This window comes from Xyrauchen texanus, chromosome 36 (assembly GCF_025860055.1).
Source record: "Xyrauchen texanus isolate HMW12.3.18 chromosome 36, RBS_HiC_50CHRs, whole genome shotgun sequence".
NCBI classification, from domain to species: Eukaryota; Metazoa; Chordata; class Actinopteri; order Cypriniformes; family Catostomidae; genus Xyrauchen; species Xyrauchen texanus.
In genome coordinates, this window is record NC_068311.1 from 25,665,512 (window position 1) to 25,677,836 (window position 12,325).

The 12,325-nt window shown below is 40.7% G+C and overlaps 1 protein-coding gene across 1 annotated transcript in view; it reads left to right on the top strand.

Moving 5' to 3' along the window:
* Positions 1-12,325, top strand: part of LOC127630077 (leucine-rich repeat and fibronectin type III domain-containing protein 1-like protein) — a 191,281-nt gene that overhangs the window by 73,151 nt on the left and 105,805 nt on the right. The window contains exon 2 of the mRNA XM_052107487.1: positions 11,705-11,910. The gene's annotated coding sequence lies outside the window, so the exon portion shown is untranslated. The remainder of the gene's footprint in view (positions 1-11,704; positions 11,911-12,325) is intronic.

The following is a 12,325-nucleotide window of genomic DNA, read 5'->3' on the forward strand; positions in this document are numbered from 1 at the left end:
CTTTGTAGCACATAAAGGGTCACAAAAAGACGTAAATAACGTTAAGAGTTGTTTGAAATTACTTAATGAGGTTGGTGAAAACATCCTTCACTTTGTGTCTCGTAATTTAGACGAAGTGCTGCATTGAAGTTATGATTGTGGTTTATCAATATTAGAGTTGTGTCATATAACTTGAGTGGCTTGCACCTGAGAAAGAGTGCTGGGGATAAAGCACAACACATTGTTATTGACAAGCACCTGAAGAATACTGATATCATCTGTATACAAGAGACTCTATTACCTAAACAAGATCGAGATAAACTTAATTCTGTTAATAATGATTTGTATGGGACAGGGGAGTCCACTACAGATCTAAGTATGGGAATAGTGCATGTCAGAATACCTGGGGGGATGCCATTTTTGGTATAAGAAGAATGATCTACTGATTAGTGTGATTAGATTAGAGGTAGACTGGTGCATAGCAATTAAAATGGAACATAATAAGAATGTTTTTGTGAAAAATTAAATGTTTATACTTCTTTTGAATATCATAATAGGCTTGCCTTTATAAGTTATTTTATTAAAGAAAGTGTAAATACGTGCATATTTATTGTGGTTGACATGAATGCTGATATCTCAGATAATAACTCCCTATTTGGTCAACCTTTAATCCAATCAAGATTGCAAGTTGTTTCTTTCTAGCAAAGTGTTGTTGCCAGTAGATAGCTACACATATACCAGTGAAGCATGGCATACAACATCTTGGCTGGATCACTGCATATGTACAGCTGATGCTCATGAATGCATGGTAAAAGTTGGTATATTGTATGATCTGGCCACAACAGACCATATACCTGTCTCTATGATATTAAATGTTGACCAGTTATCATAACCATGAACAAAGTGGAAAATGATATTGGGCAAGACATACTGAAGATGATCTCTGCTAAGTGCTTAAGTAATATTGATATACCTTTTGATGCTGTTATGTGTGGTAACATTAACTGTAAGAACCAAAAAACATAGTGATCTATGTATAATGTATATGATAAAATAGTGAATTATAAATAATGGTAGTACATCATTCTGCCAAAAAAGGGCAAAACAACATACTTTCAGGGCAGGATGGAATATATATGTGCCTGAACTACTTGTGGAGGCTAGAGACACTTTAAATTGAGTTTTAGCAGGAAAAGCTAGGCATGGTCCAGAGTCTGAACACAAGAACATACCATTTCTAGTTATAAATATGCTGTACGCTTCATCAAAAGAAATGAGCTGGCCATGAGGGCAAACTCAATGGCCAAAACAATTCAGCAGAATAATGTATATGAATTCTGGAAAGATGATAAGTGTTACGAATGAGGCAGCGAGGAGAGAGGATCTAAATGCAGGACTTCTTTATTAAATGAACAAACAAATAAACAAAGGAAAAACCCTCAATGGGGAAATAAACATAAACAGAGAACTAGGGCAAGGAACACAGACCAGGCTTGAACTACATTCAACGAACGACAAGGAGTGAACAAAAAGCAGAGCTTAAATAACCAGGGAGTGATGACTGAATTAGACACAGGTGAGAACAATGAACAAAATGGCAGTGGTGATGGCAGGTGGATTCTGGGAAGTGTAGTACATTTAACAATGACAAGTGAAACCCAGGGCAGACAACAAGGGAATGGTGACATAGCCCCCCCTCAAAGGAGCGGTTTCCAGACGCTCCTCAGAGAAAAAAAAAAAAAAAATAAAAAATAAAATAAAAATAAAAATCGTCCAAGGAGTGAGGGGGGGGGGTGGAAGCAAACAGACAGACCAGAGGAGCACAAGGGGCAAACAGACAGACTAAGGGAGTACAAGGGGAAAACAGGCAGTCCAAGGGGCACAAAGGGCAGAGAGGCAGTCCAAGGAGGCACAGGGAGCAGACAGGCAGTCCAAGGAGGCACAGGGGGCAGACAGGCAGTCCAAGGGGGCACAAAGGGCAAGGACAGGTTCAGGTGGTCTGGGAGCTGGCCACCGGGCAAGGATAGGTTCAGGAGGCCTGGGAGCTGGCCACAGGGCGAGGACAGGTTTGGGGGACCTGGGAGGAGGCCACTGGACAGGGACTGGGTCAGGGGGCCTGGGAAGAGGCCACAGGACAGGGACCGGGTCAAGAGGAGGCCACAGGACGGGAACAGGGTCAGGAGGCCTGGGAGCTGGCCACAGGGCAAGGACAGGTTCAGGAGGCCTGGAAGGCGGCCACAGGGCAAGGACAGGTTCAGGAGGCCGAACCGTGGGAGGTGGAGCCGTTGCAGGTGGAGGCGTGGAAGTAGGCGCCGTAGGAGGCTCTAGAGGCGGAGACCTGGAAGGCTCTGGAAGCGGAGCCGATGGAGGTGGCACCGTAGGAGGCTCTAGAGGTGGTGCCGATGGAGGTGGCGCCATAGGAGGCTCTAGAGGCGGAGGTCTGGAAGGCTCTGGAGGCGGAGCCGATGGAGGTGGCACCGTAGGAGGCTCTAGAGGCGGAGGTCTGGAAGGTTCTGGAGGTGGAGCCGAGGGAGGTGGCGCCGTAGGACGCTCCAGAAGCGAAGCCCTGGAAGGCTCGAGAGGCTTGAGAGGCGGAGCCAAGGGAGGCTTAGGGGCGGAGCCACAGGAGGCTCAGGGGGCGTAGGCTCAGGGGCGGAGCGGAGCTCAGGAGGCGGAGCTCTGGAAAGCTCGGGAGGCGGAGCTCTGGAAAGCTCGGGAGGCGGAGCTCTGGAAAGCTCGGGAGGCAGAGCTCTGGAAAGCTCGGGAGGCAGAGCTCTGGAAAGCTCGGGAGGCAGAGCTCTCATGGCCACTGGCACTGGCTCTTGGACGGTCGAGGCTACAGGCGCTGGCTCACGGACATCGGAGGCTACAGGCGCTGGCTCACGGACATCGGAGGCTACAGGCGCTGGCTCACGGACATCGGAGGCTACAGGCGCTGGCTCACGGACATCGGAGGCTACAGGCGCTGGCTCACTGACATCGGAGGCTACAGGCACTGGCTCACTGACATCGGAGGCTACAGGCGCTGGCTCACTGACATCGGAGGCTACAGGCATTGGCTGGTTGGCCGTGGTTAGCGGAGGCTGGAGAGCAGAGGCCTTTCTTCTCCTCCTCCTCCGGGCAGATGAAGTTAGCAGCGCTGGTTCATTGACCACGGCAGGCGTGGGGGTTGGCTCACTCACCGTGGCTGGCGAGGAAAGCCCAGAGGCGGGAGCTGGGATCTGGAGAGGTGGTTCCCCGGCAGTGAACTCCTCCAAGATGAGTCCCACGTACTCCCGCCAGGTGCAGTCTCCGGGAGTTCCCACCACCGGTGTTTGGGAACACCGAACCGGTACGCCACCTAAAAATAGGAGAACTCCCGGACAGTCAAGTCCGCCTGTGTCAGCTCCATGAGGAACCCTGCTAGATCCATAGTTGGTCGTTTGTTCTGTTACAAATGAGGCAGCGAGGAGAGAGGATCTAAATGCAGGACTTCTTTATTAAATGAACAAACAAATAAACATAAACAGAGAACTAGGGCAAGGAACACAGACCAGGCTTGAACTACATTCAACGAACGACAAGGAGTGAACAAAAAGCAGAGCTTAAATAACCAGGGAGTGATGACTGAATTAGACACAGGTGAGAACAATGAACAAAATGGCAGTGGTGATGGCAGGTGGATTCTGGGAAATGTAGTACATTTAACAATGACAAGTGAAACCCAGGGCAGACAACAAGGGAATGGTGACAATAAGGTTATTAATAACAGTAAGATGCCCTTACCATCCAGTACTGATGGGGTTACTGCAGCTGAACTGTGGAAAAAAACATTAAAGGGATATTTGTAATTGTGTTAAGAGTGATTAATTTAAAGTTCGTGATGTTCTTAACAATGATGGTGTGGTTATTAGACCTGATGAAGTATGCTATACCATTGAGAATTTAGAAAGTAACATCAAAACTTCTGAAATATGCTAGCTAAAGAATCTCAGTGTTACTTGCTGTGTTTTTTCTGGATTGGTAAACAATACAGCACGGAAAATTACAGGCCAATTGCCCTAGATAGCATACTTTCAAAAGTATCAGTACAAATTCTTTTGGATAGGCTTCAAGAATACTTAAAACCACTGAAAATCGATTTGGTTTTAAAAGTAAACATTGCACAGATTTGTGCATATATTTATGTATAACGTGTATACATGTATTATCTTAGTAAATGTGAAGATGTTTACAATATTGAGCTGCACAGATTACTAAGAAAGCCTCTTATGCTGGAACCCATGTACATATTATGTATATATGTCGATTAATTGATTCTAAAAATGTAATCCTAATGGCCTTAACTGACCCCACATTGACACAAGGTATTCCTCTTGTTTTGGAAACAATGAAGCAAAATGTATGTGCTTTAATCACTGTGAACAGTATTGATTACATTTCTGTGTTGTTGTCTACGTGTTGTTTTTGTTTGTATGTTTTTTTTAATATATATATATATATATAAACTCACCTAAAGGATTATTAGGAACACCATACTAATACTGTGTTTGACCCCCTTTCGCCTTCAGAACTGCCTTAATTCTACGTGGCATTGATTCAACAAGGTGCTGAAAGCATTCTTTAGAAATGTTGGCCCATATTGACAGGATAGCATCTTGCAGTTGATGGAGATTTGTGGGATGCACATCCAGGGCACGAAGCTCCCGTTCCACCACATCCCAAAGATGCTCTATTGGGTTGAGATCTGGTGACTGTGGGGGCCATTTTAGTACAGTGAACTCATTGTCATGTCCAAGAAACCAATTTGAAATGATTCGAGCTTTGTGACATGGTACATTATCCTGTTGGAAGTAGCCATCAGAGGATGGGTACATGGTGGCCATAAAGGGATGGACATGGTCAGAAACAATGCTCAGGTAGGCCGTGGCATTTAAACGATGCCCAATTGGCACTAAGGGGCCTAAAGTGTGCCAAGAAAACATCCCCCACACCATTACACCACCACCACCAGCCTGCACAGTGGTAACAAGGCATGATGGATCCATGTTCTCATTCTGTTTACGCCAAATTCTGACTCAACCATCTGAATGTCTCAACAGAAATTGAGACTCATCAGACCAGGCAACATTTTTCCAGTCTTCAACTGTCCAATTTTGGTGAGCTCTTGCAAATTGTAGCCTCTTTTTCCTATTTGTAGTGGAGATGAGTGGGGTCTTCTGCTGTTGTAGCCCATCCGCCTCAAGGTTGTGCGTGTTGTGGCTTCACAAATGCTTTGCTTATTTCAGGCAAAGTTGCTCTTCTATCAGCTTGAATCAGTCGGCCCATTCTCCTCTGACCTCTAGCATCAACAAGGCATTTTCGCCCACTGGACTGCCACATACTGGATGTTTTTCCCTTTTCACACCATTCTTTGTAAACCCTAGAAATGGTTGTGCGTGAAAATCCCAGTAACTGAGCAGATTGTGAAATACTCAGACCGGCCCGTTTGGCACCAACAACCATGCCACGCTCAAAATGGCTTAAATCACCTTTCTTTCCCATTCTGACATTCAGTTTGGAGTTCAGGAGATTGTCTTGACCAGGACCACACCCCAAAATGCATTGAAGCAACTGCCATGTGATTGGTTGATTAGATAATTGCATTAATGAGAAATTGAACAGGTGTTCCTAATAATCCTTTAGGTGAGTGTATATATATATATATATATATATATATATATATATATATATATATATATATATATATATATATATATATATTAGTATATACCTGCACCTATGTGTCTGAAATAAAACGGAATAATAATAAAAATATGCTGTATCTGAAATGTATCATTTTTCTGGCTGTCCACTATATTGTGCTTGAAAATCTAATTTTGCTGTACAATATGTCAGCTCTATCTACAGCCGTACTTATGATTACTTTTAAAGGCAGTGCACTGACATTGGAGCATGCACAAGCGCAAACACACACTCTCGGAATAAAAGCAGATGACACATGTAGACGCTCGCTCAAACACCCTCTTCCCCACCTACTGTGTGGTATTGAACCAGTCTCTAATGGACTAGATTTGAAAGAGGACCACATCTCCACGGAACATTTAGAGAAGACCAAACTCCACACGCAAGTCACAGTGGAGCAGCTCAGCCGAGGCCTGAAGTGTGGGTGGGCAGGATAAAGTCTTGAATATCAAAAGTCAAGCTGGGATCATTATCCCGGCTTAATGCACTCTCTGTTTGGCTTGGTGTGCTCTCACTTTTTATTTCCTTCGAGAGACTTGAGTGCCGTGTTTACTCGCCAATTACCGCTACTCCCCATCGTTAGAGGACGGATCATCTCAATTATACATTTCTCTCATTTCATAAAGGGAGAAATGTAAATGGTGTGTGCCTGGATACAAATCATACACGGCTTAAAGCAGTCTCCTAAAATCAAAGCAGTTTGGCATCACAAACCGAGCCCACTTTTAGCAGCCCCCACTGAGAGTGTTCGTGTGAATTCTAGACTACACGCTAGTTGGTCGTGAGCACATGTTTGAGCTTGTTAGATTTAGCAGTGATGAGTGAGCTAAACACCTGCACATTTTGTCGAAGTCTGTTAGATTTGACATCATCAATGCTAGTGTACTTCTAAATGTTGACAAGCAGATATACACATTTTGGATGTTAAAATTAATAGATGCACCAATAAGAGCTATTTTAAATGATACAGATTTGAACAAAAAGCAATATTTTGCCACTTCATTCTGTAATCAGATCACTGTTTTACTTAGAAATTATTATTACATTTAAAGCTTTTTTTACTGGTCTAAAAACAATACATTTCAATTGTTGAACACATGATAGGCCAACATTTTAAAGAGAGACACAATGAACGATAATATATATATATATATATATATATATATATATATATATATATATATATATATATATAGATAGATAGATAGATAGATATAGATATAGATATATAGATATATAGATATAGATATAAATATACAAATGCAGGTCTCCAGATATATATATATATATATATATATATATATATATATATATATATATATATTATATATATATCTGGAGACCTGCATTTGTATAACTCAAGTCTGAAGGACTATAAAGACATTTTTATAGGTAAACTCCTGCAGAGAAAGTCTGGTGTCTCATAGCAGTCATAGTGTGCATGCACCAACCGCATGTGTATGCACACAGTTATATAGAGAGGCTCTATATACTATGAGAGGCTCAAGTTCGACTGTTCACAGACACTGAGAGTTTGCGTCAAAATTGAAGTATACCTAGGGCTTTACATGTTCTTAGGAGTGCCAACCCTTTTACACTGGCTATCATTATTCCTAAATACAGAATAAGCTGCCTGATTGGCTTGCGAGTTTACAGCGTAGTTACCCATATTTGGCTAGAGTTGATTTGAATAACTGATTACATATATGAGGAAATTACAGGGCCATTGTCACTGAGCTAAAGAGAGGAACTAACATTTAATAACCCAAGCCTTCAAAACACCAATCTACATCAGCTGTTAAATACAGAAGTGCTGCATTGGGTAATGGAATGATCAAACAGCACCGTGACACCCTACTAGAATATTGGACACAGCTCTTTGCTTCTCTGTCTTTTTAACCTCATGCTGGGGTGCAACAAAACGGACGGATAACACAGAATCACTGAGGCCAAGCCAAATGTGAGTCAGACTTGACAAAGAGACTCCTGTTCTCCCTAGGCAGCTGGGCTCATTCTATAGATGCGCTGCAGAGAGAACCGCCATGTACATAGACACTAATCTGCGCCCTGCGTCAGACTAGAAAGAGGGAGGGGGAAGGAAGAGAGAGAGAGTGTGTGTGCCCAGTGATCTAAAGCTGGTATGATGAGAGGATATTGCATTGTTAAGCTGAGCTTCTACCACATCAGCTTTGGAGTCAGCACTTATTCCTCTTGCAAGAGATAACACTTTTAGATGTATAAGATCAATGATGGTTCACATTTAAATACAACATGACTGAATATTCCCCCAATATGGTTGGGGGGAGGGTTGAGATTGTTAGGATTGAGAATGATGTACAACTAAACGCTGTCAGGATATATGCATAGGCAAGTTCAATGACAATTCACTTAATCTTTTTATGAGCACTACAGAAAAGAATGGATAATAAAAGCAAATTCTATTATGTATTCTCTTTCAGTGGTGGTGGCTTACTGGGCTAAAGCACAGTGGGGATCGGAACAGCAACCTTCTGATTAACTGTTAATCAGAAGGTTGCTGGTCCGATCCCTACTGCCACCACCATTGTGTCCTTGAGCAAGGCTCTTAACTCCAGGTTGCTCCGGGGGTATTGGCCCTGTAATAAGTGCACTATAAGTCTCTTTGGATAAAAGCGTCTGCCAAATTCATAAATGTAAATGTTTGAAGGTTCAAATTTCATCACCGTTTTGCCTCTTGGGAAAAAGGTTATGCATCTGAGCTGACATGACTTCTGTAACAGCTTTTTTTTTGTAAAGTCTGTAGATTTGACTGCACCCATCAGCTAAGCAATTTGCATAAATACATTTGAGGGAATAAGTTGCTATAAAATTTGCTCCTTCAAAAATGGCTAGTTCATGTTTTGAAGAAGAGTGAAACAACTTCCAGACAAGCTTAAACACGCGCGCACCTCCAGAGCTGGACTACGGATAGCTTGACGAGCACCGATGCTGTTGCATGTGTTGAGTGTTGTTAAACTCACCACTGAGTTTTGCTCAGAGAGTGTTTGGATGTTTACCGTGATTTTATCTAAATCATTTGGAAGATAAGATAAAAGTGATTGGCAGGCCGCATCAAATCACTGACTTACATTAAATAAAGACATTACATCGTACCGGGAGAATCTGAGAAGTGGTGGTATGCAAGAAAATCTGCCGGTTCTCTGTAGACTAAATTAGAGAAAAGCAGATACTGCATACCAGTGAGTACCTTCCCACTTCAAGCACTGTTTAAGCAGAAACAAAATGTGCACATGGCAGTGTCTGCACAAAATCATAGGAAATATGAATAAGAGCATTTTTTTTTTGCTTGGCTTGGCTTGGCTTTTATCCCAGTAAGTGACATGAATGTCTAATTAAGACATTTGAATTAGGTTCATGGAGTGGAGAGGTCATCAGGCTGAGAAAACAAGAGAGAGAGAGAGAGAGAGAGAGAGATTAAAACATGAAGTCCTTGTTGTATATGCAAGAAACCAAGAGCAAAGTTTAAAAACAGCTTGTATTTGATTAATTTATAAGATCTTGCAGTTTGAACAGTCACTCCAAAAAATTGGATTTGAGGAAATATCTGATTTATCCTGCAGTGTGAACAAAGCCATTTTGTCTGTGTTATTTACTTGGCACCATCGCCTGATGACCATATGTAACATTGTGCTTTATGTGGATTAACTAATGATCTTAACAACCAATTACCTTGTGTGTTGGCTAGTTTAAAAGATAATCACCTCTTCTAAGTAATAGGATGTGATATTTAATGTTCTGTTATTTATTTATTTATTTTGTGAAGTTATAATTGAAAATGCGGCATATAACCAACATCAACATAAATGTCAAAGACATTTACTTAGCTATTAGTCTCTGTAAATTTGTCTGTGAGTAATATAAATAGTCTGGTTGTATTCTACTCTTTCAAGATTTCCATTTGATGAGTTTGATGTTTTTATTGATTGCAATAATATTTAAACTACATCAGAACACTTCTGATTTGTCTGCAAATTTAAAAGCACTTGTTCTGTTTTAGTCATATTGTCTGCATACGTTCACGATGGTTACAAGGGCAAAAGGGGTTTTACTTTTAGTAAATTACAATGAAAAACATACAAAATGATACCATTCACACTCCGACTACACCACCCTGGGAATTTCACCCAGATAAATAGAATAAACCACCTACAAAAGGCATACACAGGTTTGTATCATGACAAGAGTCAGAAACATTGGTCATGATACAAAAATTGTCTTTATTGACAAATCTTATATAAAAACAATATTAAAATGGATACTGCAACATTTGTTTGTTTGTGATCACTGCACTTCACCATACATGTGCACACACACACACACACACACACACACACACACACACACTGATGTAAATACAAATCACAGCACACAAAGAGGAAGATACCACCACCTCAAATAGAGCCAGCCCTCTGCCCCAGGTGCTCAGACCCTACCAAGACACAGAAAAAGGCACATCAGAAATAAATAGTCACTTTAGGAGCTGGATGGATTATCAACCTCAGTCAGCCAGCCAAAAACACAAACAAAAATAAATCAAATATTACAAATTAATGAGTCAATCAATAAACAGTTGTTTGAAACAAAACACAATATAATCAAAATTATATATCTATCAAAACATCTAATACGACTGAAGCAAATAGAAACAAAAACAAACTAGAAAGAAAACCACAAAAACAAAAGAGTTAGAATTAAAGACAAAGCAATAGACTGTTCAAACTTTAAAGACAATCTTCTAAATAAATAAACAAAGCCCCCAATTTGGAAATAGAACAGCACTGAGCACCCCGACTGGAATGCAGTTACGGGCCTTCACGAACCTATTAGCAACCTGAGATTGTTACACTGCCAGATGCATCCCTCCCAGCCTAATATACACATAATATATATACACATATTATAATATATATATATATATATATATATATATATATATATATATATATATATATATATATATATATATATATATATATATATATATATGTATATATATATATATATATATATATATATATATATATATACACACATACATAAAAGATACATTCCGATCATCGAGAAAATGCAATTCACTGAAAGTGACGCATACAGGCAGCACATATGCTTCCATTTTATAGCCCAGGGGTTGCAGCTGATAGGCTAAAATGTCAAATAACAATATTGAAAGCAAATCGCCCCTCCTGCCCCACATGCATTAAACAATACCTATTTTGTTTTGGTTAAGACTGTAGTTATTCATATTTTGTCAATTGTTTTTTGTTTCCTTGCCATCAGTGCTTAAATGTTTAAATCATCATTATTCAAAGGCAGTACTGCTAGTTCTATGACCATTGGGTTTTGAAATATGGCCTTTATATGTTCTTGAAAGTTTGTGACTTGTCATTGGTATCTCGAAATCACAGAGTTTACATTTCTACAGCAAGATCACCCTGATACAAGTCATTAAAATGGTGCAATCACAAAAAAAATAATACAAAAAATAAACACATAAATAAAAAAACCTGTGCTGGTGCATTCAGAATTAATTTGTGCAGTGGTATGGATTTAGTGGCGTGAATAAAAATTCAGTGCTATGGTCCAGTGGGACATATATAACCACAAAACTGCAAGTAGCAGACAACTGTAAAATAAATACTTGAAATAATAACAAGGATTTGTTTCCAAAAAAGAACAGAACTAAATATATTTTGTATGGCAGCTATTATCAAGAGTGATGGTAGAGACATTCAAACAGCGTGACACTTCTGGGTCGTTATTAATGTCCTCTCTCTTACCGGATTCCATTTTCTTTGCTTTCCATTTGTTTTCTGAGTTCAAAAAAATGGAGTGCAAATCCACCGTCTAGCTCTTGTTTTCTTCCTGCAAAGGCATTGGCCTTCTTGTCCCGAGAGGCGAAAAATCCAGACAGACATGCTTTGTGTCTCATGTAAATGTCTCTCCCCCTCTTCTCCTTTCACAGGTGGATGGAGCTCCAACATCGGCAGCGCTGTCAGTCTTGGCTCTGAGCCTTACATACTCTCATGTTCCTTGGCCCATAACTCCAGTTTCAACTTTCTGCCAACCTGTCCACATGTAGCAGCCGCAGTGTACACCTCTGCTCAGCTCAAACACCGCCTGTGGAGCCTTCATGAGCATCGCGAGCCAGTCCACGCTTCTCAGATAGAGGTACAGTTTGAATCACACCACAGGAAAGAGGTAGAAAGTGTCAGCACTGTCCTAGATATGGAACTTAACATACTTGAAATAATAAATTGGTATGAATTTTAATGTTGGCTGCTCTGTTGTCCAGATTTCATAAGACTATGAGGTGAATTCACTAAACTATTGCATCAGTTTTGGTCACATTATTATAGTGCAAAAACCTGCATCTTATTCACTAACCACCCACAATACAGTTTGACTAGGCACTATCAGCTCTGATATGGTGCTGTGAGTATTTAAAGGAATAGTTCACCAACAAATTAAATTCTGTCATTATTAACTAACCCACATGACTTGCTTTCTCCTGAACATTCTTCTGGTATTTTAAAGGATATAGAGAATGCTGATTTCCGTTCAATAGCAGTAGGGCCTCACCAAA